This window comes from Prionailurus viverrinus, chromosome A1 (assembly GCF_022837055.1).
Source record: "Prionailurus viverrinus isolate Anna chromosome A1, UM_Priviv_1.0, whole genome shotgun sequence".
Classification (NCBI taxonomy): domain Eukaryota; kingdom Metazoa; phylum Chordata; class Mammalia; order Carnivora; family Felidae; genus Prionailurus; species Prionailurus viverrinus.
This window is the reverse complement of record NC_062561.1, coordinates 168,347,165-168,355,622: the sequence shown is the minus strand read 5'-3', so window position 1 is coordinate 168,355,622 and position 8,458 is coordinate 168,347,165. Positions and strand designations below refer to the sequence as shown.

The window sequence follows — 8,458 nt, the reverse complement described above, 5'->3', positions numbered from 1 at the left end:
ATCATATTTATGAAGGTCTGGACCTTTAGGAGGGGGACTGAGGCTTCATACTTTCAGAGAAGACTTTTCTCTGGTCTGAGTTCTGTTTTAGAGAGATGAATGTGTCAGAGACTGCTATGCATTGCCAAAATTCATTTTCTGCTCTTTCTGGGGAAACAGCTAGACTTATTTTCCAGTCTTTCTTTGGTTATGTGAAGGTATATGATAAGAGTTTTGGCCAGTGAAAATTTGAGTAGAAGTGATCTGTGTCACTTCTTTGTCAAAGTGGTAAAGATGCAGATGTGTCTTCCCTATCTGCTGGCTGAATGGAGGCACTCCACGGACCTAGATATGGGTGGGACCATGAGAGAGAAAGATCCTGAATTCCTGAATGGAGACTGCTTGCATAGAAACACCTGTGTTGCAGTGTAACATGCGAGTGTACAGGAGTTTTCAGTCATTGAGATTTTAGGATTTACTTGCAAACAACAGCTAGCATTACTGTCCTAATTAGCCTGTCAGCCAAAGGCTGAATGAAGAGGGAAGATTCTGGAGTAAATAGGACCAGTTGGACTGCTCTTGTAATTCCGCCTAATTCTACAGTTGATGCAAGCAAGAAAAAAAAGAATTTTGAATAAATATTTATTATGCTACAACATAAATGACAAATTAAAAGGGACAAAGATAACCTCAATATTTTAAGCTGAGAAATTGGAACAGTAGTTACCTCAAAGAGTGACATTGGAAGAAGAGCTGAAGTGGGGATAATGATTATGAAGTGGATGCAGTGAATGTTGTTTGGCGTATGAACAATATGAAGAGTTGGAAATACAAAATGGGAGATTAGGTGAGAGGTTAGAGTGCAGCTTTAGATTTATGAGTCATTAACGTCTGCAAAGAAACTGAGAGGAATGGTAGATAAGAAGTATAATGGTAGCATAGATGAGGATCTTACTGTTAAAAGAGAAATAGGAATAGGTAAAGAAGGCAGAAAAATAACCACTAGAGACATATAAATGAAAGACAAATGAAAGAGCAATATAATATAAAAGCAGAGAAGAGAGTTTGCTAAGTAACTTTGCTTTGACTTTTTAAGGCTCCTTCCTGTAGACATACCTTTGCATGACTGTGAAGGATTTATATACCTATATATTGCTACTTTGTAATTTTTAAGGGATGGTCACTGGACTGGCCTACTGTAAGCCTAGGGCAAAAGAAGCATGGAAAGGCATAGGGCACATTTTGGGTTAGGTATATATTTCAACACCTATCACATATTTGTTGAGCATCTTTGATATGCTAAGCATTGAATAAAATGGGTAAAATGGGAGATGGTCATACTACTAGCCATAACACAGAGTCATAGGTGCCCTGATGTGCTTTGGGGATGCAAGGCTGGGGTTGATGAATTTGTTTCCCCTGAGACGATATGTCAGAAGGTGATATCAAAGCAAAGTAAATTTCAAACAGAAAATGCACAATGAGCAAAGGCAAATAAGCACATAGATGGGAAAGAACTGAGGAATGGTGAGAGGTCATGTTTGGCTACTGGGTGATGAGGCTGGAAAAGGGAGGGCCTTTTGGACTTGTTCTGTAGCACTGTAGCTCTACTGAGGATTTTAAAAAGAGGAGAGATGAAGATCTCTGCTCTGGAAACATGGTTCTGGTAGACTTGAGGAGGCAGAATTAGATAGATATGGGAGAAACAGGAAACATGGAGAACCATTAAAAGACTATTGCAATTGTCAGGTAAGAAATAATGAGAGCTCAGTAAGTAGAGTGGTAGGCATAGGAAGGAAGGAGGGAACATATATGAACATGTTTTAGAATTGGAAATGGTAGAGTTCTCTGACAGACTAGATGTAGAAATGAGTGGAAAGCTTAAAAAAATTCAACACTGCTGCCTAAATTTGAGAAGCCATTAAAGGTGTAGGGCGTGAGAAATTGGTATTATATATTTAGATTATTATCCACTACATCTAATCTGGGGGAAAAATTGCCTTCAGCTTCAAGGAATATCCAGAATCCAACTGCTTCTCATCATTTCCTCCTCTATTACTCTAGAGCAAGCTACTCTTCTCTTTTGCCTGGATTATTACAATGCCTTCTAGTGTCCCTTAATCTACCCTTGGCTTTTGATAGTCTATTCTCGATGCAATAGGCAAAATTATCCTGCAAAAATATAAGGGCAAGCATCTCCTCTTCTCAATATCATTCACTAGCTTTCTACCTTCCTCAGAGTAAAACCAAAATTCTCATATAATCTACAAAGAATTGTCCAATCTGCCATCGTTTATGTTCCCCTCTCATTCACACATCCACAACCACACACCCATTCCTGCCATCTAACCCTTAGCTACAGCTTCATTGGCTTCCTTGTGATTCCTATAATAGAACAGGTATATTTCTGCCTCAGGTCCTTTGCACTTGCTTTTGTCCCTGTTGGGAATGCTCTCTCTTGGAAACTTGTATGGTTCTGCGGTTTCACTTTTTTTCAGGTCTTTACTCAAATGTCATGTTTGCAGAGAGGCCTTCCCTTGTTATTCTACTTCAAATGTAAGCATGCCTTTCTTCCCCTTCTGTACTTAATTTTGATTCTTAGCCCTTTTCATTGTTTCACATTCTTGATTTTTACTTAATTACACCTTGTTTAATAGGCTTCATAAAGGTGGGATTAAAAACAATTTTTTTTTCACTCTAGGAGGCAACAATGTTATTCATTAGAATTTCTCCAAAACACTTTCAATAATATTCAAGATACATTACATAAATAATAAAGTAACAACAAAATTATTATTGCTTTTAAATGTTGAAACTGGGATTGTAGAAAGAGTTTTGAGGACATGTATTATAAAAAGCATGGTCGGGAAATGTGTTTCTTAAATGAGGTAAGGAGTTGAGGCAGAGATCAGCCATGCCATCTCTCTGAATTCCAGATCTGCATTGGGAGGCTGGATGTACATGGTTGGTGAGAGGGCTGTAAGTCATTGAAGGACTCAAAGATCTCCTTATATTTATATGTCTTTGAGACAGTAAGAAGGAATTAATTCTTGCCTGTTCTCCACTCTAAGCCATGACACTGAAAATCATATGGCAACATACATCATCACTCTCCTAACATCTCCAAACAATTCACCAATGATGTAACTATAAACTGTCAGCTTTGGAGAAATGTGTTTTAGACAACAATGGAAGTGTATGTGGAGAACATTATAATTACGTAACAACCGAACTAAAGAATTCTAACAGTGAAGGTGAAGATAATAAACACTTGGCCGTGCAGATATCACGATCACAAAAGTGGTTCTCTCAGGGTGAGGCTCATCAATTGCACTTCAGGCTGTGCTGACCTCTGCAATTTCCCCAAATGTGGGAAACTTGACTGCATAATCTGTTAGTAGGAGACTGCGTTTGTGCTCCTTAAGAAAACAAAAACAAAAACAAAAACAAACAAAAAAACAGGTGAAGATAATAAAGTCAGTCTTATGAACTGCATGATTGATTCATCCATTTGTCAACACTGATTGAATCTGTCCTTTGTGCTAGGCACTGTTTGGCAGATAGGGATGCAAGATTAACAAAAAATAATGCTCATTGAAGATAAAGCTCACACTGTAATTAGCATCACAGGCAGGAAAATGAATAATTATTTCACTGTATAAAACACTATGACAGAGTTATACAAAAGATGCTATGGGAGGCAATAAGAAGAAAATGTCTGATCACAAAGTCTTTTGTTTGCAGAGATCCAGGATGCAACTTTGAGGAGAAAAGCAGTATACAAGGTTTTGTGCATATATTTATAGTAATAATAAATGTAAAAATAAATATAAGGAAGCATAAGGTTAAACTATTTTTTATTAGTCAAATTGATAGTTGAATTTAAAGATGATGCAGCATTTTTATAGATGATTGTGTGTTCAGCAGTTGAAAATCTGAATCTAAAGCTCAAGATAGATGTTGGGGCTAGAAAGCAGTATTTTGATGTAGATTTATAGGTGATAAAGTTATGGAAGTGAATACGATTACTCAGAGAACATAGAGGAAGATGATCCAATATCTATCTATCTATCTATCTATCTATCTATTGGATGGGTGGGGAAGAGAAGCCTGTGACAGAAATGGTGGGAAAATATCAAGGGAGTTGGAGCCAATCCAGGATACCCATTTTAAATATCAAGGAGGAAAAAAATTGGAGAAGGAAATTTTCAGTCCTATCAAATGCTTTGTAGCATCAAATGAAAACACTGAAATGAAATATTACTAAAAGAAAATACTGCAGATAGCTTCTTTAATTGATGGGTAGATTCAAAGTTTTAAACTGGTTTTATTACTTTTTAGAATATTAGGCACCTTCATACCTACAAAAAGTAACTCAGGAACTAGAGAAAAAAAAATCATCAAATATAAAGTTTCCATTGTCATCTTTCCATTGTATCAGCAAACACATTACCTGGTTTTTATTAGTCCAATAAAAGCTATGGCTTTTTCAAAAATTCAGGTTTGGATAAAGTCCACATGATTTTTGGATTTTCAAAATCTATTCAATAAGACCATAAGGAGGGTATAGCATGGATCCAATTTTATGGTATCTATATGTTTTCTCCAGGTCACTTGTTTCTTGCCCTCTTCTTTCCTAATATTTCCTATAGAGTTTCTCTGTGGTTTTCAAAATCCCGCTAGCATATTTTTGTCATACCCAACATTCATCTTATTGTGGGCTTAGATATTTTTGGAAGATCAAATCACTGAGCCTAATAAAACACAGATAATGGCATTTTAAACTATGTGGTACATCCATTTCTTAATGAGTTTAGGGGCCACACTGTCTGGTAAATGGCAGAACGGGCACTAAGGCAGATTTGGGCCGCTGGTGGGCATCAATGTGATTACTGGCTGGAAGAAATGTGGATGAGTTGGTCTATGTCTAATCCTTTTGTGGCTTCCTGTGTGACACACTGTAATGAAAACATCACCGCAAATTACAAGAATTGTCAAAATGGGCTACCAGAAGATTTTTTTCACTCTAGAGTTTGCTGACCAAAAATGTACAGTGTGTTGTGTTATATCTGTATGCTGCTCTTACTTAGTAGATGTACACAAGAGCTGAGCAATTAAGGCGTGGTAAGAAATCTTTGAAGTCAATGGATTGGGGGTCTAGCAGATAAGTGCTTCATAAATGCAAATATAGAAATAGGTTGAAAGTCAAGTTTCACTCCTAGGGCTAAAACTCTTATTTGCTTTTGAATGCTAGGTATTCAGTTTATTAAAGACAGTTATACTGTTTCTATACTTACTATTTGTGATTTTGGGTGATTTAACAGTTAAAAACACAAACTTTCTTCTATAAAACTATTTAATCATTTAGGTCCTTCTAGGAAATTTATATATAAATACATTAATTGTTTGCTTGGGCCATGCAATGTAGGTTAAAGTTCTTAGGAAAATTAAAAGATCGTAACCAATTCACTATTGAAACCACACAACTAGAGTAATAAGTGTTTTTAGTGATTTTCTCACTTACTCCTCCCAAGAGCTTTAGAGATCTGTAGTACTATCTTCCCATTTTACAGATTAAGTATCAGAGACAGGCACACACAGGCAGCAAAGTCAATGTCACGATTCAAACCCAGGGAGTCTGACTCCAGAGCTCATGACCTTGGCCACTCAACTAGTTTTTGCCTACCTATGCATACTTTGTGCTGCCATGTATTATCTCATTTGAGTTTCTCAGCAGTATGAGGCAGGTGTGGAAGGACAACTATTCCTACTTTGAAGAAGGAGTTCACAATTACATGACTTATGCAGTGTCTCATAAAAAAAAGGTGTGACAGATGACTAAATTCCAACTTTCTTAATTCTATTTTAGCCATTTGATATCCGTTAATCAACTCACTTCTTTTAGAGAAACTAGAATTTTTCCTGTAAAAAAACAACGAAATGTTCTATGTGCACTTTAAAAAATGTCATTAGCATTTCTCTAAAAGATAATAAAATATGAAAGCAAATCACACTTTTCTTTGATGCATTAATTCAACAGGTAGTTGTAAGGCAGTTTTGAAGGGCCAGAAATAGGGTTTATAGGTAGTAGCTGAGGTCATCAGAGAAAATACATCAGGTATTGTGAAAGCACCATGTTATGGTCAGCAAGGAATGAAGCCCTCAAAAGATTCTGATGTATATAATTAAGAGTTTGAAATAGTTCAAGACTGTTGCCCTTTTTAAAATAGCTACTCTCCCCAAACCTAAAAGACCAAATGAATTAAGCACACACTTAATGAATGCTTCACATGTCCAGAACAGTAGGTAGAGGAGGTCAAAGATGACTGAGACTGACCTCCAGCTTTCCAGGAAGGTCTTGTAAATAAGGAGTAGGCAACATGGCAATAGCTTTAATATGAGACAGAATGTGAGAAGTGCCATAAGAAAAGTAAAAAATACAATGGGGTTCAAGAAACGGTGACAGCACATCTGGTTGGGGGCAATCTAGAAAGCTTTGTAGGGAAACATGTTGTAGGATGGGCAGGGTTCTGGCACCGGAGAGAAATGTGTGCTGTGAGGCTAGTGGGAGCTTGCAATCCACAAACTGAGAAAGTAAATGGAAGTTTATATTTTTCCTTAATTTTTTGAAATCACACTTATTTTTAATGGTTCTCTGCAAAGAAGAGAAGCATATACTGTAATTGAATCTAAACACTTCTAATTGATAAGGCTTTTCTTCCAAGGAAGGTGCAGAATTGTGATCAAGATAATCTGAATGACTGTCTTTTGCAGTAAGTAGGAACTTAAAAAAAAAAAAAAAATGAGTGCCTAGGGGCGCCTGGGTGGCTCAGTTGGTTAAGCGTCTGACTTCGGCTCAGGTCATGATCTCACGGTCGTGAGTTCGAGCCCTGCGTCGGACTCTGTGCTGACAGCTCAGAGCCTGGAGCCCATTTCAGATTCTGTGTCTCCCTCTCTCTCCGTCGCTCCCCTGTTCATGCTCTGTCTCTGTCTCAAAAATAAATAAACGTTAAAAAAAAAAATTAAAAAAAAAATGAGTGCCTAAGTAATTGGCCTTTCAAGAAAAAGTCACTGGTAAGTTAAAAATAGAGTTAGTAACATCTTTGGAATTTCTTCTACTTCTCCACTTCTTAATACAAATGACAGAGATTATAAAAGCTTAATTTTGGAATTGAAAAATGGATATTAGTGAAATGAGTAGAAAAGTGTTTTTGAATATAGTTGCAATCTACAACTTTTTATAGGTTTATTCTTAAATATGGGTCAGTGTACAAAGGTCCGCTGCTTTTCACAAATATCCAAAACCTATTTTCTACCTGATAAAAATCTCACAGTTCATCATGCTAGAATGTCTGAGATTCATTAGAACATACCAAATACATTCCACTTATCAAATGAATGAAAGTACCAGAAGGTTGCTATGCTGAACACAACCTATATAACAAACATGTGTGGCAACTCCCCATGGACCTACTGCATTACGGTGGAAACAACAATGAACTCAGTCCCTAAGCTAACAGTGTGAGACTCTTCCTTCTCTCAGGCCACAAAGCATTTCCTAGGAACAGTGACCCAAAAGTGTTCGAGTTATTAGCACCTAATTATGTTTTAGCTAATATAGGCACCATCACAGTACAAAATAAAAGAAATAGGAGGATGGAGAATCTGCAGTGAGTAAATGTAAATTTAAGAATGGTCAGATAGGTTTTACACAATATTGTCAGACTGATTTAGGTGAAGGCTGAAGCTGTTTTAGTGGACTCAAACTTCAATTCCTGAAAAGGAAGAATGGAATTTTCTTCTGAGAGAAAATAATGTTCTATTCACATGATTTAGGGCCCTTCTAATCTGTTTTTTTCTAGATTTGCTTTCAGGAATTTAGCGTACACTGAAAAAGAACTGATTATACGATGCTAATAGAACACTTAGAAATTCCTATGTTTAAATGGCTCAAGTTCATTATTTTAAGAGTTTAAGAAAATCATTTAAGGAGAATGTTAGGGTATTTTGTTGTTATTTCCATATTCAGTCCCCGGTTTGCCTTTATTTAAAGACACACTTTATTCCTTAGAACAATCTTAGGTTTATAGCAAAATTGAGCAGAAAGTACAGAGCTCTCATAGAGCCCTGTCCCCACACAGGCACTATCTCCCTCACTACAGACATTCCACACCAGAGTGGTGCATTTGTTACAATCAATGAACCTACACTGACACATCACTATCAACCAAAGTGTACAGTTTACATTAAGGTTCACTCCGGTGTTGTATATCCTATGGGTTTGAACAAATGTATAATGACATGTATCTATCACTGTAGTATCATTCAGAATTATTTCACCATCCTAAACATCCTCTGTGCTCTGTCTCTGTCCCTAACTCCCGGCAACTATAAATCTTTTTACTGTCTCCATAGTTTTGCCTTTTCCAGGACATCATATGGTTGGTATTATACAGCATGCTGCCTTTTCAGATTCGCT

The 8,458-nt window shown here is 36.8% G+C and overlaps 1 non-coding gene across 1 annotated transcript; it reads left to right on the top strand.

Annotated features, from left to right (window-relative positions):
* Window positions 1-3,242: 3,242 nt before the first annotated feature.
* LOC125147594 (U1 spliceosomal RNA) lies at window positions 3,243-3,401 on the top strand. The gene has a single exon (XR_007145245.1). It is a non-coding gene; the product is annotated as a U1 spliceosomal RNA (small nuclear RNA).
* Window positions 3,402-8,458: the final 5,057 nt, after the last annotated feature.